General features: G+C 46.0%; 1 pseudogene; it reads right to left on the reverse strand.

The window, feature by feature from the left end:
• LOC130142104 (talin-1-like) overlaps window positions 1-25460 on the reverse strand; it is a 54051-nt pseudogene that overhangs the window by 2643 nt on the left and 25948 nt on the right.

Consider the following 25460-nt stretch of genomic DNA (forward strand, 5'->3'; position numbering starts at 1 on the left):
CTTTCTGATGGACTAAAAGTAAATCCTTTGGAGTCCTCTTTTGCACTTGGGCCCTTACTCTTCTTGCACATAAGCAAGCAGAATTGTTAATGGCATTGCAGATTAAGTTAGGGATGCACAAAACCATTATTTTTATCTAATAGTTACTAAATACCTCACTGACATATTCCAAGATCTCATTTACTGCTTTACTACCATCTAATTCTCTCAATATGCAGTCATCCTTTAAACATTTTCAACTAATTATCTCCCAGTTTATAGCAAAAATTCTTGTTGTTAGTCCTCAAGTGGAATGACTTCGCACTTCACACAAATGAATTTCTGTCATGAATGACTGGTTTATGTTAACTCATTTAAAGAATCACCATCAAAGGTATAAGTGAAATAGTTTTGATAGGAATTTGTGGGAGCGTGACTTCACAAAATTCGATGGCAAGTTTCGCTCTATTACTTATTACATAGAGAAATCACACAAAGAAGAATCAAAATTAAGCTGGAATGATTTACACAGACACCAGAAATGTAAAAGAGTAAGGGAGACCCTCCCATTGAGTCATGAGGTTCAGAGTGGACCCCCTTGCTTTCTAAACTCTTAATAGAGCTTAGGTGTGACTAGATCTAATCCTAGTCTCAGACTTGGACAACATTTTATGTCTAAAGGATATAAGTAACAGTTTAAGGTTGATCATAGGATTTTTAGCAGCACTTAATCATCAACTAATTTATCATTTACAATGTGAATCGAGTAGGATTTACTTTATTAAGGTGGCTTAACTATGGATTCAAAATGGTAATACTTATACTATACTTATGAGGTTACTAAATCAGTTCATACACACAGACACAAAAGAAGTATAGAGATATACATACAAAGGTATATACCTCTTAAAAGTTCCCCTTGAGATCAGTGAAATATGTCAAATGCCTTTGCATTTCACAACAGGTAAAGGGTTGAGCCTTGAGAAGCAGGAAAATCAGCCCAGGTCCTGTTGTCAGCTTTCGGCAATGGTCCCCCTAGTATTGCAAACCTGGAAGTTTACAAGCTCTGAGAGGTGTCCCACTCAGAGGGAGATGCTGTTTGCAGCATGCTGTGGTCCAGGAGAGCTCAAAGGGCCTCTTAGGACTGCAGTTTATAGGTTTGGAGATGATTGACTTCAGTCATCAGTAATTTTCCATCCTGGCTACAATCTGAATTGGTAATTGGTGGAATTTTTCTCAAAATTCCATTGTGGTGGTATCATACCAGTCAGAGTCATAATAAAGAGTGTTCTCAGGCTTGTTAGGGATGTCATGTTGCAGATAAGGAATCCTCCAAGGCAGGTGTTGTTGAGATAAGGGATGTTTCTGGTACAGCCAGTGCAGTTTCCCACCTCAATCATGCAAGAGTTGCTAGTATGGTCAAGGGACGCTTAACTGCCCAACTTATTGCACAGAAGCTAAGGCCTAATGGGGATTTCTGAGATCATAAAGTGGCCCAGGGAAGAGGGTGAGATGCACCACCACAATTTCATTGCATTTAATCAGTACTTGTCTTCTTTTAATATCAAAATCATTAATAGAATTATTAAGATTTGTCTCAAGTGAGGAACTTTACTAGTAACCCCCCCTTCAATGTTACTCTTCTCTGTTTCTCTTTTACCCAGTGCCTTAAACTCCTGAGTGGTTCTATAGAAACCCATCTTCTTCAATTCAGTTAATAATTTTTTTCAAGGCATCATACCAAACACTAGAAGGTATAGCAAATAAATGACATCTAGTAAATTGTTTTTGTCAAGGAAATTAGTTATATTTAGAAAGAAAAAGATACAGCAAGTTTGGCTTGATCTACAAATAGTGAATCCACGCTGCATTTTATCCTGTTTCATTTACTCCCCACATCTCACTTCTGATTTTTGCCATGTCCTTACATTCTACTAAGCTCAGGCTAAACTGGTATCACAGCAATGGGGGCTTCAGAGAGATCTGTATAGCCTAAGTGCCTGTGCAGAGGCAAGATCAAGTACAACCACCATCTTTGACAGACCTGCTCTTGAAAACTAACATGGCTGTGAAAATCTTCAATTAACCACATCCAGTGTTACACTTCAGTTAGAAGTATCTCCTACTGTTTGATTCAAGCCCTCTCTGCAACAAAAGATGATGTTTTTTTCTTGCTCTTTTCCCATACAGAATAGAAAACTATTGATCACCTTCCTTTTTTATAATAGCCTCACTGTATGGATAGACTGTGTCTGTTTTGCAGTAGTCTTTCTTGCAGTTTAAACAAACTCAATTCCCTCAGTCCCTCTTAATAGCATGCTTTACAAACGTTTTACATTTCTTCTCATTGTCTCTGGGACTTTCTTCAGTTTATTTAATAATATTTAAACTATAATATGTTCTAACATATCAATTATAAATTGCATCATAATTTCCCTGCAAACCTGTAGTTCCTGTTTCAAGCATGAATGAAACTTGTACCCAGTACAGTGAGTGTTTGTTGTGCAACACATACATGGCATCCATGTGCCTGTACAAATATACACAAGATCTGCCTGAGCCTGGTAACCAGTGTAGCCATTTTTTCATTGTGTATCAATCACATAGATGCACCTAATGCCCATTCAAAGTATTTTTTTTTCTCTCCTCTACATATCTGAAGCCCTGATCCTACAGACTTAGAAACTTAAGTCACTTCAACCTCTCTACAGAGTTCATGTACTGTTTTTGATGACTACTTCAAAAGAATCAATAACACATACAAATCTACATTTTGTAAAGAGTACCTAAGACAGCTGAATACATTCATTACATCTATGAACAGCACAAAATTTTTACCAGTTTCTACAGTATTCAAACCTATTCAAATAATATTTAAATGAAATTTCAGTCAATGTGTAACTTTCCATTCCCAGTCTTCCTGCAAGAACTCATCACAGGGTAACCCAGCAGTGACTGCCTGTCTGGTCACAAAGTACCCTGCTCTCTCTGGAAGAGACAGATCTTTGTAAAAGGCTGCCATTCTGCCACACTCATTTTGCCAGCAAAAGGGTGCTGCTCTCCTCTTGACTGATTCTTACATAAAACAGTTGCAGAGGGTGCACCTGTCCTGGAGGAGAGATTTGGCCCTGTAAAAAGCTCTCAGGATGGGGGCATATGAGGACACTATGGTCTCTTCTTTTGCTTAAAATTGTACTGCTACATGGAAAACAATTTAAGATTCTGAGATAAAAATATCATCATTCTGTTGTTTGGTGATTTAGATATGCAGCTGTGTTCTGACCTCTACTCCAATGCACACTTACTTTATATCAAACAGTCAATTAATAAAAACAAATGAACATATCTTGAAGCAGGAGATCAAATCTAGAGATTTTCTATATGAAGTGGATGAACAGCCAGCCATGTGACATTGCTTGCCCACAAATTCATCAAAATTCCATTTAAAACAATGTAGGTATTTTAATCCCATGATTCCATATGTGATAATCAAGAGATGTTCAGGAGACAGAACATATAAACGCAGACATGCTAAATCATTAGAATACAGACACCTGGAGACTTATCTTGGAAACCTGAGCTTTGCCATGTTCCAAGATCTCTCATCTTGTGCTGCAAGGGACTCCTAAGGCTTTTCCCATGACATCTTTCCCCATGTAAAAGCCTTAGTAAAGTACTAGCACTTTCTAGATTTTATCCTTTTTAAAAAATCAATGTATCTTTTTGACAGCACATATAATTTCATCACTCACATTTTTTCTGCAGCATTGTTTTATTTTGGAGGTCTTCCTTTGTATTCTAACTCAGAGCCTAAACGATATGTTTAGGAGTTTTTCTTTCACTCCTTTCCATCACATTTGTATTAACTAATCCCTTGCTGTCAGCTCTGTAAGAGCCGTTCCATCAGTTTACATGCCTGAATTCTAGTCTTGTCAGAACAACCATGATGAAAGCACCCAAGTATCTGATGCAAGAGCATTGCCCCTAAGTGGAAGCTGTACCTGTAACCACATTTTAACATGAATCCCTCTGTTAATCTGTTTCAGAGAATGCAGCAATCTCCACCCCTATTCTCCTCTGATCCTCTTCTGATCACTATGCTGATTTTGACAGTACTTACTGCCAAAGGTCCCTTACAGCACCAACCATTGGGAATGCAGTATGTTTTCCTCTTGGAGCCTTGTGCTCTGATTTCCCACTGATCATGCTATAAACCCCTCCCTCTTTGGAAAGGAGAATAAGAAAATGGACCTGAAATGCTCTGTGAGCATGTCTCCTTAGGGAAGGAGATGACCCTGTTCCAGATAAAAACATTACATTGGTAGCGTTCACTTGAGTTACTTCATTTTTTGTTACCTAAATATGAGGGGCATAACATTTAGCATAAACATCCCACTATCTGCCTTCCTTGTGAGTCCTTCGCTAAGTGTCTCTATATTTATTCTTGTTTACGCTTTGCTCAGACAGTAAGCTTGATGTCTTCACTTCCAGGAAGCAAGCAGTTAAAAATTCAATTTGAAATAAAAGTTCCCAGAAGTTTAATTTACCTCAGTAACTTCTTGAGCAAAGGGAGCAGCCACATACATAACTTTGGCGTACTTCCTTGTAGCCCTGGGGTAGTCTATGGTTCCAGCAGCACTTCCTCTCACCCTAGAGGGACAGGAAACCTATTAATGGCTTCAGAATTAAATGCTAAAAGACTATAAATGATACATCTATGGGAATCAGCCTCACCCCAAGCACTCAACTGGTTTGCATCCCTCAGATCTCTAGCTGGGAGATTCTATCGACCTCCTATACTCTAAATTGTGCACAAAACTCTGCTGGTGTCTCCAAAATCCACCAAGGTTCAGAGCAAGAGTTTTTTTTAGGACAAGTGGAAATACAAGTCAATGGTGGACTGACACAACCACCTCCACTTGGAGCCGGCAGAGTAATTGCTGTGGCAAAGAGTAGGGATGTCCATAGGAAAAAAGTGCTGTAACGGTGATATCCAAACTATCCCTTAGGAATAATTATCAACTGGGTGGAGCTGTCCCTCATTTGGGCCCAGAAACAAGTCCCAGAAGCAGAGTAAAAGCAGCCTCCATCTATGTGGTTCAGTGGAAGGTTAGACAGCAGGGAGGTGGTAATATTAATGACTGGAAATGTGGGGAGCAGCAATGGCTTGGGAACAAAGATAAAGAGGTTTGGGTGAAAGTGTGTGAACATCTAATTTCATAAGAGAGCAGGGAGAGAAATGAGTGGATGAAAGGAGGGTGGATCAGAAGGACTCAGGTTGGTTTTTGATCTATCAATACAAAGATAGAATCCAAAGACATACCATCATCTGAGATCACCAAAAAGTGAAGTGGTAGAGCTAAGAGCGTCCTGTTAATTATGATATTAGAATATTGAAAATATAAAGTACCAAGTTTATCTAGACTCTAGCTCATTTTCATCCTTTATTGATTTTATTGGGATTATAGTATATATTCTGCCCTGAGAGATGTTTAATCAGCTCTTTTGTTCAAATAATGATTTAAGCACTATTCTGTCCCTACTTGCCAACCTCTATACAGCATTGATCTTGTAGGCTGCTTCACATGGAGGAGAATGTTGGGGATGCAAACTAAACAGATGATCATCTTGAGGGTCTGGCTTTCTTATTAGAGAATATGAACACCAAAACTAAAATCCATGCTGGACCCAGTATGAATCTGTATTTATTCCTGTGCACCTCTATGCCTAGCTTTTCAGTTACATGTCTGACCTCCCAGAAAGATCCTTGCCCTAGACTTTGTGCAGGAAAACAGAATTCATATTTTGCATCTAGATCAATGTTACAGTAACATCATTCCTGTGGACAAAGGCAAACAAGTTTTTGCACACCAGGTGAGCTGCAGGAAATGACTGTCTGAGTACTCTGAGTGCATAACAATTATAAGGCAATATGACTTAGTGTCCTGGTTTCAGCTGGGTTAGAGTTAATTTTCTTCTAGTAGCTGGTGCAGTGCTGTGTTTTGGATTTGGTGTGAGAACAATGTTGATAGGACACTGATGTTTTCAGTTGTTGCTGGGTGATGTTTATACTAAATCAAGGACTGTTCAGTTCCTTGGGCCCTGCCAGCCAGAGGGCTGGGGTTGCATAGGAAACTGGGAGGGGACACAGCCAGGACAGCTGACCCAAGCTAGCCAAAAAGGTATTCCATATCGTGGGATGTCATGCTGAGTATATAAACTGGGGGAAGAAGAAGGAAGGGGGGGACATCTGGAATTATGGCATTTGTCTTCCCGAGTAACTGTTACACATGATGGAGCCCTGCTTTCCTGGGGATGGCCGAACACCTGCCTGCCCATGGGAAGTGCTGAATGAATTCCTTGCTTTGCTTTGCTTGCGAGTGCAGCTTTTTCTTTACCTATTAATTTTTTCATATTTCAACCCTCGAGTTTTACATTCCTTTCTGATTCTCCTCCCCATCTCTCTGGGTGAGAGGGAGTGAGCAAGTGGCTGCGTGGTGCTTGGTTGCCAGCTAGGGTTAAACCATGACACTTAGCCTAACTTTCTTTCACTGCAGGCTGAGCTTATACAGGTGATAAAAAGTTCATATATTGGAAAAGCAAGGTTTATAAGGTTCACAAATAACACAACCTGAACTAACATAAAAAAGGACTGCTAAACCCCTGCTGCTACAAAGATATACCCATAGAGCCAAAGAGCAGTTTTTTAAGACTGCTCTCATCACATTACACAACAGAGTAGTGGCTCCTTGAAGTGACTAAGAAGATGCTGCCTCTTGCAATCTTGACTGAATACAGCAGAGAATAAGATGTTTGGCAGCAGTTAAAAACATCAAAGTTAAAATTTATTTTACAGAAGTCTGCAAACTCCAAAACAACTCCAGCTTCTCTTTATGGGTCACAGTACACTGTTTCTTCCAAACAAAGCCTTTTTAGGGGATCAAGAATTGCATTATTGATTTCACAACAGACACTACAAAAATCACTTTTGCTTGGCAGTCTAAAAGAAGCATGTAAAACCCATTAGATGCACAATGTGCTTTCTCCAGATTTCTTTCCAACTCCTCATATCCTTCCCAGGAAAAATACACTAAAGACAAGTTCATGGAAGTAGGAGGAATGCTACAGAGATACTGGTTCCCAATGGGCAGGGACAGATGTTTGTGAAATGTCTGAGCACAATGTTCTCTACTGCAATGTGTTCCAGATTTGTAACTGGAAATTTTAGCTTTTCCACTAGGGATAAATAATTGTGGCATATGAAGGCACAGACCCCAAGTCAGTGAAGAAGTGAGATTGTTTATTGCATACATAAGTGCTGGTTATATACAATCGCTTATCTACCCAAGTTCTGCCCTGGAATGTGCCTACGTGCAGCAGAGCACCTGGGAATTTGTCTATGTGTAGCAAAGCAGTTGCTCATTACAAGCTGCTCACATGCTTGTGGATTCACTGCCAAATTTGGCCGCTTATCTGTACACTAACAGTTCTGCCAATTCAGCCTTGTTTCTCTACAAGGTCAACTTATTTTCGTCCCTTACAAATAATGGCCATGCAAAATACCCAGAAAAAAGATGTATGTACAAGTTACAGTACAATCAAAAAGCCAAGTTTTCAGCTATAATCATTTGTACTAGCCAATTAGATTGAGCCTACCTGTGTGCTTTAGATCAGACAAAAAGGATTCATACATGTCATGTCTCATTCCTTCTGCTGTTCTGTCATTCTGTTCTAACTCAACTCCAGGAACTTTAGCCCCACAAAGGCTGCTTTTTGCTGATCTTTTTTCCAGTATGTCTTGCATTGCGTAGGAGATGGCCCACTGAGGTTGGGGTCCTCTATTTCTGGGAGGAAGCTCAGAGCACTGAGCGTGAATAGTTCATACACAGTAAGGAGGAGAAATGTCCATCACTCCCAGTTTGTGCAACTCACTGCATCAGTGGTGTCTTTTGTGGAAAAGCCTTTCCTTGTGCATCTGTTGAAGAAAATAAATGCACTTCCATGGTGCCAAAATGTGGTAGTTGGACTGAATTTCAGTAGATAAAGCTTTCCTTACCCAAATCCAATCCAAGTGCCACACAAAAAACAAGAGTACAGGAAAATCAGCAGTCCAGATCTACTTGTTTTATTGGTCTTTCCAGTCAAAAGACAATATCTTAAAATGCTCTAGAAATGCCAAGAGAAATAAGAAATACTGGTAACATATTGCTTGATGTTTTAATATAACACATTTCTAAAAAACAGCATCAGTTGAGGATGTGACTTAATTGGCATATATGTAAACTTTCAGTTCCCTGTGTCCAAAGGCCCCATGACAAGTACAATCTTAAGGCTAGTTTTAGTTATTTCTGTCTATGACTTGTCTTCTAAAGTCCACTTTTACCTAGCAGGTATAGCCAGTAGTCAAGTGATGTTACTTCTCTAATGGTCACACATTGCTTGTAGCAAGAACACATGGAGATCTTGTAAAACACTATGCTGGCATCCCAAGCTCACAAACCAGGTCACAGGATGTCATGTGATGGATGCAATTTTGCCTGATCTGAATCAGGCAAAGGGGTGTGGTGGAAAAGGAGGAAGCAAGAGCATTATCTTGCACACTGTCCCCTGTGAAGGACCCCTGTGTTAGGCACAGAAGGTCCGCAGCTCACAGCCCCACAGGAAGCAGGAGGGGAGGGAAGAGCAGTGCCACACTGTGCAAGAGGAAGCTAACACAGCAGGAGGAGAAGAGGTGAGAGCCACTGAATTGCATCTCTACATCCAAACCAGGAGCTTGACAGGCTCATCTGCCTCTCCTGGGAGAATCTCTGAACAGCAGCCAATGCTGACTTTCTCTTTTCATAGCATAAGCAAGAAAGAAACAATGTGTGTCAAAATATGGCTCATTACTGCTAAGCATCTGTACCCATAAAAAAAAACAAACAGGGTTAAGTAGATATTATAGATGAACCCCAGTCACACATAATCATGATCTGCATATGGGGGCTGAGTATGGGAGTGGGGTTGAGGGAGAAAGGCTGTGCAGCAGTTAGCCTAACACATGATGAGAAAGCATGGCCCACACTGGTCACTTTGTATGTCATGAAATCTCTGCTTCTAGGTGTAGACAGAGAGAAAGGTTTTTATTTCAGCTACAGGTTGTGGGCATGCTATGCCAGAGAAGAAAATGGCACAAATGATTTTTTTCTTTTTTTTTTTTTTATAAAGTAGCCAACCAACTAAAAGCAGCGTACTGATGCAGATACAGAACTAGTACCACTGAGAGTAAACTCATGCCAAGTAATGTGAACACAACTACAAGATAAAATTTTACAGATTGAATAATTTCAGATTTTAGCAGAAAGTTCCACTTTGTTTTCTCAGAGAAAGTAATATAGGTAATCTGCTTAAGGCAGGGATGCATATTCCTAAACATTTGTGCAGAACCTAGTGTATTTGGGGAGTTTCATGGCATAATAAGAAACTGTGGTTTGGTGAGGAATGTGGCACATTATTGTTGGTTGTTCATTATTTCTTTCTGTTTATGCATTCTAGAAAGGTACACATGGGCAAAAAGGATTCTGGGTAAAATAAAACAACTTAAAAACTGAACTTGTAGTCATAATCTATAGTGAGTTCTTCATGAGAATGGAAATCTATCTGCAAGAGATAGATTACTGCAGCTTCAAGCCCTTTATACAAATAGCACAAACCACATTATATCTATTCATGTTTTATTGCAAGCACGTTGTTTGTGCTCATGAAAAAGGATGACTATTCTTGTTATCTTGGTCTTTAAAATTAAATTATTTCTTCTAAAGCACCATATTGGAAGACTTTTTTGACAAAGGATCGTATTGGAAGTTTTTAAGACAGGTAACTGACTACAGATTATTTCAAACTTTGTTTGGCAATTGTTCCAACTAAACTCATTTCTATCAGTTGAACAATAGTGTGTTCAACCAGAGCAGCAAATGCTGTTTAATTTCACATTGATATTTAACTGTAATATCATTGCTGCATTAACTGAATTTCCTCTGTTTAATTCCTCAAAGCAATGTCTTCCTTACGATATAAAAGGTATTTTAAACTACCAATTCATACCACCAGAGGGAAATGTAATAAGTTTTTACAAGGTACGTTATGAAGAAACAGTGGGCTCTAAATTAAACTCTTGCATATTAAAACCCCTTTTACAAAACTCAGAAATATATTATTGCACTTATTCAACATTTTGATCATTCTAATTTTCCACAGAAAACAAGAAACTAGATTACACATCAATATACCAAAAAAAAAAAAAAACCAAGGAGCAACCAGGATACATGAAAGAAGGCATTCTGGAGAATATGAAAAAAAAAGACAGAGCATCAGTAATAATTCCTGTTGTTCCAACTCACTGAATTTGTACTCTAAGGTGGTGTGGGATGCTGGGGGTCTAGAAGGAGAAAGAACTATGATTTTTCAGTACATGTTCAGGCAGAGAAAGGTGTTTAACTGTAACTAAGGGCAAACCTCAGTTAATTTTGAACATCTGTTGATCTACAACAATCAGGTATAACAGTGCATGATGTCTTTACTACTGCTAGCAAAAAACTTACATACAGAATCTCTTCAAATTGTGTATATCCAAATACTGCCTTGCAGAACAAACCTGAAACTGTGTTTATTATAGAGCTGAATATTCAGTTAAACCTAAAGAAGCTGATATGTAATGGATCAAATTACTGATCAAAATGGGGGGAGAGAACTACAGGGAAACTGTAGATAAAAAAAGAGTAGAGAATTTGGGGGATGTTGCTTATTTTTACAAAATTGAGACTGGACTCTTTATTTAATGTCATTTGCTTGCAGAGTAATTGACTTTCTGTGGTGAGTTGACCCTGGCTGGACACCAGGTACTCACCAAGCCACTCTATCACTCCCCCTCCTCAACTAGACAGGTGTGGGAAAATTGCTTGGAGGGGGAAATTATAGAAAACTGGGACCTAACAGAAGTTGTAGTATTATAACAAGCTTTTTAGGGTAAAATACAGTTGCCACTTTCTGACAGCTGGCATGCATGGAATCTACTCCACCATGGTTCCCTAGGCAACACAACCTGCTAGCCTAGAGGAGCAGTGGAGGGTGGAGCGGAGTGGAGACCCTGTGGCATTGGGAACTTGATGGTACCATACAGCCGATAAGCTGCATAGCGGCTGTCAAATGGAAAATATATGAGAAGATGACCGTTGCTGGGCCAACAACTGTGGCGAAACTATTCTCCTTAGATGAACCTTGCTCATTATAATCTCGTTATAATACTAATGCACACCACCATCCCAAAGTTACCCACCTCCAAGGCATGACCACCCCTCACCAAGCATGCGCTTTCTGTTTCTTATCAACTATGTCTTTAAATGACAGCGAGAGAAGTTTACACCAATCATTAATGAAAGAATGTATGACTAGAGTCACTCAAGCTCCACCTGAGAGTAAAGAAAAGTATAAAAAGTGAATGAATGAGGGGGGAAGTTAGGGAAGACTCCATTGTAACTTCTGGGATCAGTTGACAGGCTGAACCTGTCTTCTTCCCCATAGGGATGCCTATTGGGTAACAACTTTGTCTTATGCACACTAAATAACTAACTCACACTAGCTGTTATTAATGATTAATATTTTGGTTGTATATAGTTTGGTTGTGTATCACTTCAAGCTTGTTTTTGCAGACAGTCCCTATCACTGGCAATCACGAATCTTAACTTGTCATGGTTTTATAATAAATAGTGTTATTTATTCTGTAAATTGTTAGTGTGAGTCCTTTGTGGGCGCTAGCAGTTGCCAGCAGCGGGCAACATATCCAAATAAAGTGGGAAGATCTGCTGAGGGGTCCCCCTTATGCTGTTGGTGTGTTTCCCTGAACAAGTCAGTTGAATCACCCTCCGATCCAGCAGGACTGTTCAGTGAAGGGGCCCTATAACGGGACACTGACAGACTGGTTGGGCATAAGGGTCTCAGCTTTCCTGGGGCACTAATAGACAGATCAAATACCTGGGGTCAAAAGAATCCCTCCCCTTATTTCACATGACAACAGGGGAGAGAAAATATAATGAAAGGCTCATGGGCTGAGATAAGGACAGGGAGAGATCACTCACCAATTACCATCACAAGCAAAACAGACTCAACTCAGGGAAATTAGTTTAATTTATTACCATTCAAATCAGAGTAGGATAATGAGAACTAAAATCAAAACTTAAAAATACCTTCCCCCCACCCCTCCCTTCTTCCCGGGCTTAATTTTACTCCCAGGTTCTCTACCTCCTTCCCCTGAGTGGCACAGGGGGATGGGGAACGGGGGTTGGGATCAGTTTATAACACCTTGTCTCTGCCGCTCCTTCCTCCTCAGGGGGAGGACTCCTCGCTCTCTTCCCCTGCTCCAGTGTGGGGTCCCTCCCATGGGAGAGAGTCCTCCATGAACTTCTCCAACATGAGTCCTTCCCACGGGCTGCAGTTTACAAACTGCTCCAGTGTGGGTCCCTCTCCACGGGGTGCAGTCCTTCAGGAACAGACTGTTCCAGCATGGGTCCCCCATGGGGTCACAAGTCCTGCCAGAAAACCTGCTCCAGCATGGGCTTCTCTCTCCATGGGGTCCACAGGTCCTGCCAGGAGCCTGCTCCATGGCGGACTTCCCACAAGTTCACAGCCTCCTTTGGGCATCCACCTGCTCTGGCATGGGGTCCTCCATGGGCCGCAGGTGAATATCTGCTCCACTGTGAACCTCCATCAGCTGCAGGGGAACAGCCTGCCTCACCATGGTCTTCACCACAGGCTACAAGGGAATCTCTGCTCTGGACCCTGGAGCACCTCCTCCCCCTCCTTCACTGACCTTGGTGTCTACAGAGCTGTTGCTCTCACTACTCTCTTCTGGCTGCAATTGCTGTTGTGCAGCAACTTTTCCACCTTCTTAAATATGTTATCCCTGCAGTGCTACCAACATCGCTGATTGACTTGGCCTTGGCCAGTGGTGGGTCCATCTTGGAGCCAGCTGTCATTGGCTCTATCGGACACAGGGGAAGCTTCTAGCAGCTTCTCACAGAAATAACCCCTGTAGCACCTCTGCTGCCTAAACCTTGCCACACAAACCCAATACACTTTCCACTTCAGATTTTAAATAAAACTCAGATTTGAGTTACAAAGAAATGCCATTCGGAGGCATGCTTATAAGAGGAAGCTTGTAAGGAACACAGAATTACCATAGTCCAGAAAATAGGATTTTATGCAGATCCAGTGTCTAGACAGTCTTGATGTCCATTTAAGATCATCCAGGTCAAATGAGGAAGGGAAGAAGACCTTTACCTCAAGACCCATGACAGTAGGAAGTTCCAGGCTTCTTACATTGAAACTACAGATGTACCAGCTTATGAACAAAAGCTCCACTTAGAATTCTTCAAAGTCTGAGAGTGTTTAGATCCAAAAGGAACTGACTACTTTTCCACATACGAAAATTATTACAGTAATTAAACTTTCCCTGGTTTCAATATGGCAACATTGATACTAATATAATAAAGAAAGCCCAAAGACCCAGCTGCAATCCATCTCTGAAACTTAAGAAACTGTAACTTGCGGGAATGCAGCATAAAATGAACAATATAAGATACAGAAACAGTTTGTTATCAACAAGGATGGAAAGCATATTCCATTCACAGGTTTTCAGGGTTCCCAAAGACTGGTAAAATCACCTACATCTTATAAACATCAGATATATTAAGTGCCTGTACAGACAGACAGTAGTTTCCAGAAAATGGCTTGTCAATCAAAAGACGGACAAATAATGAAAATGACTGCAAGCTTTGTGCAGTAGAAATATGCTCACCAGAGAGAATCAGAAGAGAAATAACTCATAAGGCAATAGAATTGCAGCAGTGATGATGCTTTGCTCTTAGATGCTATCTTCCAAAAGGTGGGAAAACATCTCAGAAAATGAAGGTGTAGGTCACAGGGGTCCTCAAACTTTTTAACCAGGGGGCCGGCGCGGATGAAGGGGCAGGCAGTCACCTGCGGCTGCTTGGTTCCCCCCCCAACCCCCGGCGGGGGGGTTCTGTAAATACCGGGGGCCGGATTGAGGACCCTGGGGAGCCGTATCCAGCCCATGGGCCGTAGTTTGAGGACCCCTGGTGTAGGATCTGATTTAGCCAAGGTCATACCATGAAACAAAGATTTAGGAACAGAAATCCACATCTGTAGCCACTTGATATGCTCCCCAATGTTTACTTTACTACTTACCTTGTTAAAAGCACTGTTTTCATGACACTTATTTTCCTGTCACGGAGAGAAGCTAAGTCTACTCAAACCAGAGCCTACTGGGCTCTCAGTTACACTGAGAGGTGGGTGTTTTGCATGTTGATGTGTTATGTTGTCCTGGTTTCAGCTGTGATAAAGTTCATTTTCTTCTTAGTAGTTAGTGCAGTGCTGTGTTTTGGATTTGGTGTGAGAACAATGTTGATAACACACTGATGGTTTTAGATGTTGCTGGGTAATGTTTATACTAAGACAAGGATTTTTCAGTTTCTCAGGCCTTGCCAGTGAGAAGGCTGGAGGGGCACAAGGAATTGGGAGGGGACACAGCCAGGACAGGTGACCTGAACTAGCCAAAGGGATATTCCATACCATATGATGTCATGCTGAGTATATAAACTGGGGGAAGAAGGAAGGGAGGGACATCCAGCATTATGGCATTTCTCTTCCTGAGTAACCGTTACATGTGACGGAGCCCTGCTTTCCTGGGGATGGCCGAACACCTGTCTGCCCATGGGAAGTGGGGAATGAATTCCTTGCTTTGTTTTCCTTGCGAGTGCAGCTTTTTCTTTACCTATTAAATTGTTCTTATCTCAACCCTTGAGTTTTACATTCCTGTCGCGACGGAGGGAAGACACAGTCACTCAATATGAGTGATCAGCAGACTTCGTTTATTGTCTCTTACAGTCACCTTTTATGCCTTGTTATAATTAGCTCATACATATTACAAAAGTTAAGCTCATTATTGGTTAGTTGCCTAAATACCAAGCCCACCCCTAGTTTCTCTTCTGTAGTTTTCTGTTCCCACCTGCAACATTCTTTTCCCACCAAAATCTTCCTGTTATTGTGTAACAAGGACAGCCAAAGACAGTGTATTTTGCTTTACTTCAGATAAGCTGAGAGTGATGTGCATTTTTGTCCAGCCAGCTGGACTATGTCTATGAGACCTTTTTTCAGCTAGCCAGTTATCCACAAACCTGAATGGCACACTCTTACCAAGCCCTTCTAACCAGCTTAGTGAAACCTTGCTGCAGAGCTGACTTGCCCTCAGTCTTTGTCCTGACCCCAGTTTGAGGTCTCTTGCAGCTTCGTAGGTGTGGGTCTATGCATCCCTCCAGCACCCTTGACTCCACCTTTGTGGTCTCACCAAGAATGCAAACTGTTTGGGAGGACCTCACTGAATCCTTTCTGCCACTCTCTTGGTTAAGGTGGTATTAATTTGCTTCTTGTAAACTACATTCATCTTGTAGGACAGTTAATTAAAGCAGTCAGCTGAAGTCCTCAGGATGACTAAGCTAGAGGAAGACTGGATCAAAAGGGCACAACTGGCACTTGCAGTCATCACCTCTACCATCATGGGCACTGTCCCTCTCCCACTGGCTGAAGTCTTTTACTCCCACCACTCTCACTGGAAGCTGCTTCAGGCTTTTGCTCCTGTGTTGTCAAATTACCAGTCTCCACCTGTTTACAGCCAGTTAATCTCCATTTGTTGTTAGCCAAACACCTTTCTTCAAAGTCTGTTCATCTCTCTGACATCTGCTTCCATGGTAGGGGCTCAGCCACATGCTGTGCCAGCACAGGCAACAAAGGGGGCTGTGCAAAGACCTCAGCGGGAGGAGGTGCAGAACCTTGGGGGTTTGGGGAGTACCCTGGCATCCACGGGCAGCCTCTGCACACCCTGGAAACTGGGATGGGGACACTAACCACCAACACATGCTCCAGCAGCTCCAGGTAACCATCAGTGTGCTCCTTGCCAAAGCGCAGTGTCTGCTGCCACACATCCCCACTCACTTCTGGGTGGTAGGTGGCTTCCTGAAGCCTGGAGGCAGCAAACCTTGATTCACATCCAGGCACCTCCCCTACGGGGTGCACACTGCCCCCCACAAACTCATGTTAGACCCATGTCCCCTGCTGACCCCTGCCATACCTTGCAGACATGCAGCATATCTGCAATGGCACAGCCGCTCAGGTACGCTGTGGCAGTGATGTCCTTCTGCTGACACAGGTTGCCAGTGATCACTGATTTGGCCATGGCCATTGTGATGCCTTTCGTCATATGGATGAAGTCCTCTGGGGTGGAGACCTTGGCAGGAGGCACAGGGGAGGAGAAGACCTGTGAGGTGAGAGGCATTGGTGAGGCATGGGGGCAGCTGGCAGGCAGGACGGCAACTGTGTCATCACAGCTGTACTCACTGCCAGCTCTTGGCGTATGTGTTCTATTGTGGCCTCCAGTGCCCGCATCCCCTTTGTGGCCTCATCCTCAATGGCCTTCGTTGTCTTCAGCAAGGAAGTGATGTTTGTCACCATCACCTGAGGAATGGAGAAGAGCACCAGGTGAAGCCCCACGCAAGCTCTGGGCTGCTACCAGCATCTGTCCCTCTCCCCATGGTTTGGTCCAAAACTGCCCCATCTCCATACTCTACTCACACCACCGCATCTTGTTCTCCCATCAATGCCTCCTTTGCATGTTGTACTCCACCTTTTATGAGCCACTTCCTCCCCCCCCTTGCCCTGACTGCCCCCCAGTTTTCCTCCTGCCCCCAGACAGGCAGAGAAGACCCCCTGCCCCATCCCCTCCTTCCCATCATGTCCAGCTCAGACCTTGGCAGAGTTCTTCAGCTGGCAGACAGCAGGGTCATCCCCAGCTTTTCCAGCAGCTACCTTGGTGGCATTGATCAGGTCCCCAAGTGCCTTGGACACATCCTTCACAGCATTGATAAGGACTACCTGTGGGAGAACAAGACCAGGGCAACAGCTTGGCTATGGTCACACTCAGGCTGGGGCTGGTGTGGCCAAACAGCGGGAAATTTGGACACCCCAGGTGTCGTGGTTTAACCCCGGCCGGCAACCAAGCACCACGCAGCCGCTTGCTCACTCCTCCTCACCCAGAGGTATGGGGAAGAGAATCGGAAAGGAATGTAAAACTCAAGGGTTGAGGTAAGAACAATTTAATAGTAAAGCAAAAGCTGCGCATGCAAGCAAAGCAAAGCAAAGAATTCATTCACTACTTCCCATGGGCAGAGAGGTGCTCAGCCATCTCCAGGAAAGCAGGGCTCCATCACGCGTAACGGTTACTCGGGAAAGACAAACACCATAATGCCAAATGTTCCCCCCTTCCTTCTTCTTCCCCCAGTTTATATACCAAGCATGACGTCCCATGGTATGGAATACCTCTTTGGATAGTTTGGGTCAGCTGACCTGGCTGTGTCCCTTCCCAGTCTCTTGTGCCCCTCTAGCCCTCTCGCTGGCAGGGCCCAAGAAACCGAAAAGTCCTTGACTTAGTATAAACATCACCCAGCAACAACTAAAAACATCAGTGCAGTTATCAACATTGTTCTCACATCAGTAGTCAAAACACAGCACTGTACTAGCTACTAAGAAGAAAGTTAACTCTATACCAGCTGAAACCAGGACACCAGGGCACATGGTATATACAGAGTCCAGCTCAGCCAGCACCACCCAAAGCCCAGCCAACCCTCTCCACAACGCACAGAGTCCAGTCCAGAGCACCACACACCACCTTCAACCCAACTATGAGTAGCCTCCAGTCACCTCACACACCCCATCCCACCTGAGTCTCCAGATCCCAGGCTGGCAGCACCCAGCTTCACCATCTCTGCCAGGTGGGTGATGGTGGACACAGAGGACTGAGCAGCCTGGGCTAGCTTATCCTGATTGGCCATGTCATTCTGCACCAGCACCTTGGTGGCTTCCACCAGCACTTTGGCTGTCTTTAAGATGCCCTCCCTAGGGAGAAGGGAGTCAGAGAGGACACAGCCCTTTACGCACACACATGCTCCTTGGGGTGTAGAGAGACTCTAGACCCTGCCTTCTGTATGTATGAGCTGGAGGGAAAACAAAGCCAGCGTGACCTGAACCTGAAGCTCTCCTTGAGGCTGGTGCACAGCTCAGAAAGACGAGAGATTGCAGAACGTAGCCTGCCCCCCTATCTCTGGCTGAGCAGAGTGTGGGTGAGGCACCCAGGTACCTGCAGTCAGCAAAGGTCTCAGAGTTCTCCCAACTGAGGGTTCTGCTCTGGCAAACATGATGGTGATGTCAAGGTCAGCAATGATGCCAGAAACAGTGCTGGCTGCTGTGATGCAGGCTTGTGTCCCATGGTTCCCAGCTTGCAGGGCTGCCAGCACATGAGACACCTGCAGGGTAAGAGCAGAGTGACTGGGGGAGCAGAGCAGGTTCAGGCAATCCCCATCGCATACCTCTTCTGACATCTCCCCAGGACGGAGCTGCTTCACAGCAAGGAAGGGAATCGGGAATTGTGTGGTCTGGACGCATCTTCTTAGCTTCCATATATTTTACTTTGTACCTATCATGTTTGGGAGTCCAGGAGATATTGGACTCTGCTAGTTTCCAAATTAATAAGGTTTGCACAACGGACATGAGAACATCACAGATCATTCCTTCTTTAACTACTCAACTCAATTTCTGTACTTGGGCAAGCACTCATAGGAGAACATGTTTCCTATTGCAAAGGAAGGACTTGTAGGAGGCCCTGAGCATGCAGACATGTGCCAGGCACTATGAACAAGTGTTTGTTTTTCTTTTGTAACCTTGCTTACAAGCATTGCTACTCTACCCTTATCAACTAGCTTTTTTAGCCATATTTTTGTCTGTTGTTCAGAAGGCGTGCTCTTTAGATTGACTGATGGACAAGATGCTTTCCATCATGCCAGCAAAAGGTACAGGAGAGATTGATCACCCAGCATGAGCTGCAGGCTGGCTAGAGACACAGCAAATGCTACAACTATCACTGCAAGAACTGATTTGGAGGGCCTTGGGCTGCCACCAGTGTGTAGATTAGTCTTCCCTGGCGGGACATCATCAGCATGTCAGCAGGCAGCACCTGGATGTTGCACTCACCCATCACAGCACAAGCTGCTGTTACAAGTGCCTGGAGAGGGGGATCCATCCTCCACCCCATCAGCTGAATTGGGCCAGAGAGCCAAGAGAGCCCAACAGGACCAGGGCAGAACCCAGTGCGATGGCCCAAGGGCGTATGGCTCAATCCAGCATCCCTCCTACCTTGCCACACCGTTGCACCTCTCTCTGGGCTGCTCACCTTCTCAGAAACCTTGCACGCACTCTCTATCAGCTCCTTCTTGGTGTAGGCATCTCTGGGGCTGCACTGCAGGGCTCCAGCCTTAGTGACCAGGCAGCGCAACCATGACCCAGCTCCTGGCACTTGATGTGGAAGCTGATCTGGAGGGGAAGATGTGTGAGAGTGTCAGCTAGGAACTAAGCCCCACATCTGTGATACTTGCTGGGAAACACCAGCCACCCAGCTCCTCTCTCCCCATCCTCCCAACTCAGAAGGAGGAAAAAAGAAATAAGGCTTTGCTCCACATTTCCACACAGTGTTGCAAGGGAGGTCTGAATGCTGCCTGCTCCCAGCTCCAACAGGAGGTTTGAGTGCCCCTATCCTCTGCTCTCATGCCCCAGCAGACCCTGCTCTGCCCCATAGCACACCCCATGCTCGCACCTCCTTTTTCTCAGTGGTGAGTGCAGCCGGCTTGGCCTCTTGCACCAGCTGCCCATAGTCATTGGTGAGCTGGTTAGCCAGTATTCCCGAATCATCTGGGTTGGTGGTGGATTTGGTGACCTGCTGATGGAAGAAGAGCAGGAGGTGGAGGGGCCCTATTCTAGGATGGACAAGCAAGGAAGGTGGTTGCCCTGTGTGGGTGGCAAGCACTGTTCTGTGGTGACAGGCTTGCTTGCACTCACCATCTCCTGCACAGTCACTGCAATGGCCTTGGCCATCTTTACAACTGTGGTCTGATAGTCCACAAGGGTCCCTTCTGGCTCACCCATTGGCTCCTCATTCAGCTGCAGGAGACCATCAGGAGAGGCTGGCTCCAGCCCCAGCCCAGAGACCTTGTAAGGTTTGGCTGACTTTCTCTCCTCTACTCCCAGCCCTGGCAAGGTCCTCTCTGTGCTCCCCTCACCTGGTTGATGGCCTGGGTAATGGAGTCCACCATGCCCCCCACGACACCTGCAGCGCTAGCTGCCACATTCAGGGTGGTGGTCAGGTCCTCCACCGCTTCCTTCAGCATCTGCATGACCTCCTTCAGAGCCTCCTGGGTGTGGACAGCTTGCTGCAAGGATGAGTCAAAGCGAGGGAAAGCAGGCAGCAGCTCATCTCCTGCTGGGGATGCCACACACTTATGGCAGCCCTGGCCAGGTTTCTGTGTCTAGAATACACATGGCATGCAGCCAAGCTGCTCATGCAGCACCCACACATGAAGGGGAGCATGCTGTTGACACATGCCCCTCCTGCTTACCTTTGGGTTCCTACCAACCTCCTTGGACATATACATCATCTGCAGGGCAGACAGCCAGTGCTTTGGTCTGGTTCAAGAGGTTCATCTGCTGCTGGTGGTTGGGCGTTTTGGAGGCAGTGCCGATAGCTGCTATAATGAATGGCTCAAAGTACTGAACCATCAGGGACACTGAGGGAAGAAGTGTCAGCACCAGCACCTTCCCTGTGCCTCTCCTCCCACTGCAAGTTCCTCCATGTGCACTGAGCACCTCAGCAGCAGCTCCTGTCGCATACCAGTCTGAGACCAGAGCGTGGTTCTGTTTGTATTCTCGGGAACAGAATTAAGACTCAAAACGGAGCCAAGAGCCAAGGAACTTTATTTGCCCAACAATAAATCTGCAAATGCAAAGGGAGAGAGTGCAGGAGCAGGCTGCAAACTAGGACCATGCGTGGCAATCAGTTAGCTGAGGGGAATGTGCTCGAGCTTGTCTAGACAACAATTAACATGATGAGGCGTGTTTACAGAGCACAGGGGAGTGGGAGACGGATGGCGCCAAGGAAAGGCAACACCTTGTTGTTAATTGCTGGTGGTTAACCACCGATCAGGGATTGCCTAGTATGCAAGGCTTAGCTTCAAGAACCAATCTGTTTAAAACGCGCAGCTTCTGAAAGTGTATAAAACGTGTGCTTCTGTACAATAAATTGACATTTGCTTGCATCAAGCTGCGTCCCGTCTCTTCATTCGCCGCAAGAGAGAATGAGAGATAAAGGAAGGAAAGAAAGAAGGAAAAAAAGAAAAGAGTGGACAGCAATAGCTACCATCCCAGAGCTGTGGTGTCCCAACAGTCTGATTCGTTTCCAAGTCTGGTGGGGGAACATTCTGTCCGATGTTAGTTGGTTCCATTCTTTTATAGAGTTGTTACAAGCTGTTCTGCTTAACCACACCTTCCACCCAGCAACGATGTATGTACTCAATGTTATCAGGTGGTCCTCAGGGGCCTCCAGGAACCTTGATCCCCCTGACCCCAGGTCTGGGTGCATGCACAGGGGTTTGGTTAAGTTTTGCAGGATCAGCCTCCCCTGTTGCTCCATGGCATCAGTCTGTTTCCTCCCTTAACAATGTATAGAAAAATCTCTGGAGTGGCAGTGGTGTTATCTTCCTGCCTTAAACAACATATATATAGATCATTCACTGTGGTGATGGCATGAGTTTCCTGCCATAGCAATGTTGAGACAACACATCTGCTGTGGTGATGGTGGATCTCACTGGTGCAGTCTTTTACAGCTCCCCATCCCTGCATTACCTTGTGCCCCAGCCTGTGCTGCACTGGCTACAGGCTCAGTCAGGCTGCTGATCTCCTGAACGGCCATGATCATCTGGTTGCACAAAGCCTGTCACAAAAAGAGGTCATTGTGTGAGGCTGCAGTGGGGCTGGGGTCACTATGCACTGCTGAGAGCCAGGGGAGGGACATCCACCCCAGTTGAGCTTGCAGCAGCATGTCCCCAACCCACCTCCTGGGAGATATCTTCTTGGGGAGCTGGCTGATGGCAGTGAGAGAGGCCTGGTCCACCTCCCGCATGCATCTGTTCAACAGCTTGATGGCCTTGTCACACTCCCGATGTCCCAGAGCTTTGTCCCTGCATGACAGACAGATCAGCCTGGTGCTGGCAGACACTATGCCACCCCTTCATCCCCAGCCCCAGCTGGTGCTGGTGAGGAGCAGGACCCCTTCTCCTGGGCTGGGGGCAACCTGGTGTGAGAGCCCAGGCACACCAGCATGTGTCCCCATCAACCTGTGCCAGGGCTTGAAAAGCAGCTCCTGTACAGCATGAGGGATGGCATCTTCCTTCCCATCCCTTTCCTTCCCTCAGCAACGGCCAAGAAGATGAGCCAAAATGTCTCTGGGGAGAGCCTGAGCAGGGGTATCCACCAGTAGGGACAGGGCCATGGCCAAGTGGGCAGGACTTGCCTCACCTCATGTTGGTGATAAGCTTCTTGATGGAGTCCGAGACAGTGTGAGAGTGGCTGGCCAGCACCAACCATTGTGGCGAGTCCTTGAGGTTGACAGCCAGAGAGCGGGCAGCATGGATAAGGCCAGCAGAGCTCTCCAGCATGGTCTTAGCTGAAGAGATGATGGGCTCCATGGCTCTGCACCCCTGCATGAGGAGACAATGGGCTGGCAATGCACATGAGGGACTGTGCATGGGAAGTTACCCCCTCCCACAACCCTCACCTCAGAGCAGCCTCTTGAAGCCCAAGGCTTGCATACCCCCAAGCTCCAGCCCCACACTGGGGCCTCATCCCAAGCTCAGGGGGTGTCACAGCTCCTCCCCACCCTTCAGCAGCCACTGTCACAGCTGGGCCATCCCCTCCTGCCCCTGCAGCACCCTCCAGGCTGATCTGGGCAGGAACGATGGCAAACTCTGGGTTGGAGGCAAAGGCTGTCAGGTTATCCACAGTTTCTAATGAGAGGGGTGGTGGCAGTGTGGCACCACTCCTGGTTCTCCTTGTTGAATGCACCATCCAGGGCCTGATGCAGAGAGACCAAGGCAGTAATCCAGCCACCACCATGCCTCAAATCCCATCCCCACCACTGCACCCCAGCAGGGAGACTGCACCTTGATGATCATCAGGTTGGCTGTGCTGTTGGCCACCTCCTTGGCTGACTGGACAAACTGGCGCTTGGCCACAGGGTTGGTGGTGCAGGAGGAGGCCAGATGGCACATGTTGCACAGGGCTGAGGTGTGCTTCACTACAATGGTGGCTGCTGACAGCATCTGAGGGGAAGAGCAGGGTGAGGAAGGAACCACCATGTCTCCCCATCTCTGCAGATCTCCCTTCCTGCCAGCCCCACACAAGGCACCAGTGACTTGGGACCCAAGAAGGATCATCATGGTCCTGCACACCCATACATCCCCCATCTGGACTGTCACTATTGCCAGATAGTTCCCAGTACAGCTGATAGGGCCTGATGAGACACCACCCATAATTTTGGCCAACTCTTGGGACACAGTTCTTCCTGCTAGGCTCACACTCCCTTTCTGTGCAAGAAAATGCCTGTAATTGTGCCCCACCTCATGCTCACCTGGGACTGGGTACAGGCAAGGTCCACCAGGTTCTGGCAGGCCATCTGGATGGCTTGGTTAGCTCTGGAAAACTGAGTGGGGTCTACCAAGCCCTGCTGTCCAGCCTGGCTGTTGGGGTCTGATACCCCCACAAGGTAGGCAGCCTGGAAGCACAAGGGAGATAATGAGAGCTTGTGTGCAGTGGGGAGGCTCAGAGCAGGCATGGGCTGGGGAAGAGACTAGCAGCACTGTCCCACAGGGCCAGGCTTAGAAGGGCAGGGGAGGGGTGTGTACAGCAACTATACACCAGGCATAACATTTGGGGCTGGGACCAAGTGTATCTCACCTGTGCAGCTGCCTCTGTCAGCCCACAGAGAGCTTTGGAGGCAGCACTTGCTGAACTCTGATAGTTTGCTGTTCTTGGCATTCTGGGAGATGCCAGCCATGGACTCACCCAGCACCTGCAGGACACACCATGCACCAATTTGAGACCACCTCCCACTCCCACAGTGCTCCCAGGCTCAGAGCTCACCGTGCTTCATCAACAGGGAAGGAACCACCTTTCCTTTTTGTTGCGGAATGGCTGTGTGATCATGGCCATGAATCCCTTAAAGATCTTTGTGAAACAAAGTTAGCGTAAGTTAGCTGAAGCAGGCCTTGCAGCTATGCTGAGGCATGCTGATAAGGAAGCTGAGAAAAACACTGACCTTGTGCCTAATGTTGTAAATAACTTTGAGGAATTCGCGTAGACAAGAGAGGAAAAAAAATATGTAGCTAGCTATCCGCAGAAACCGCAAGTAGGAGGACGTATGAAAATGTAACCCTTTAGAGCTTAGCCAATCAGCAGATGACTAGTAGGCATAATTAACTGGAACTGTATATAAGACATAATCGCACCGTAATAAATAGAAGCTTGCTTTATCACTCACATTGAGTCGGCTGCTTGCTTTCCCTCGCTCGTCGCACCTTTTGTCCTCACATCCTTCCCCAAACCTCTGCCCCCAACTCAGGGCTCACCTTGGAGTTCTCCATGAGGCTATTGAGGCAGTTGAAGTAGGATATGTCATTGATGGTCTGGGTGAGGCTCTCCAACAGCTCCTTCACTGTCTGCAGGGACACAGGTGTAACATCCAGGGTCCATGCCCTCCACTTGCACCTCCTCTTTGCTCCTTCCCACCCCTCACAGTGGGGCACAGTTGCCCCTTCCTCACCATCTCAACACCCAACCATCTCAGCCCCTCCACTGCCTTGGAAAGATGTGGCTTCTCACCTCCAGCTCCCACAGGGCACTGTCACACTCCTGGCCAGGCACCTGCTGGGTGCACATGGTGATCAGCTGGTTAATGCTGTCAGTCATGGCCCTGCTGGGGACAGGGGAGACACACCCACGGATCAACACTGGCTCCATCACCCAGTCCCACTGCTACAGTAAACAGCTCACAGGGAGCGGTTCCTCCCTACCATGCTGCTGCTGCCAGATGATTCTTGAGGTTGGGAGCTGCAGGGTTGGCAGAGACTGCCTTTTCAGCCAGCAGCAGCTCACTAAAGAACATGGAGATGCTCAAGTTCGACACCACCTGTACCTGGTCTTCCTTATTCTGCAAGGAGCCAAGAAGAGTTACCTGCAACAGGTTTCCAAGCTCCACACCAACCCTTGGTCTTCTCTGGTGGTTTCCAAGCTGAGTCAGTTCCCTTCATCCACCAACAGCAAGGATAAGGCAGCAACACTCACTGATCCAACCCAAGCCACTTTTCCCCTGCTGCTGCAATTTTGCACAGCCCCAGACCCCCATCCCACCGGCTGCGTTGGCCACAGCCACCCTAACCACCACTGCCCGGCCACCCTGCCTGTGGTCAGCTGCCTTCCCAGCCATCCCAAACCTCTCA

The sequence above is a fragment of the Falco biarmicus genome, chromosome W, assembly GCF_023638135.1.
Source record: "Falco biarmicus isolate bFalBia1 chromosome W, bFalBia1.pri, whole genome shotgun sequence".
Taxonomy (NCBI): Eukaryota; Metazoa; Chordata; class Aves; order Falconiformes; family Falconidae; genus Falco; species Falco biarmicus.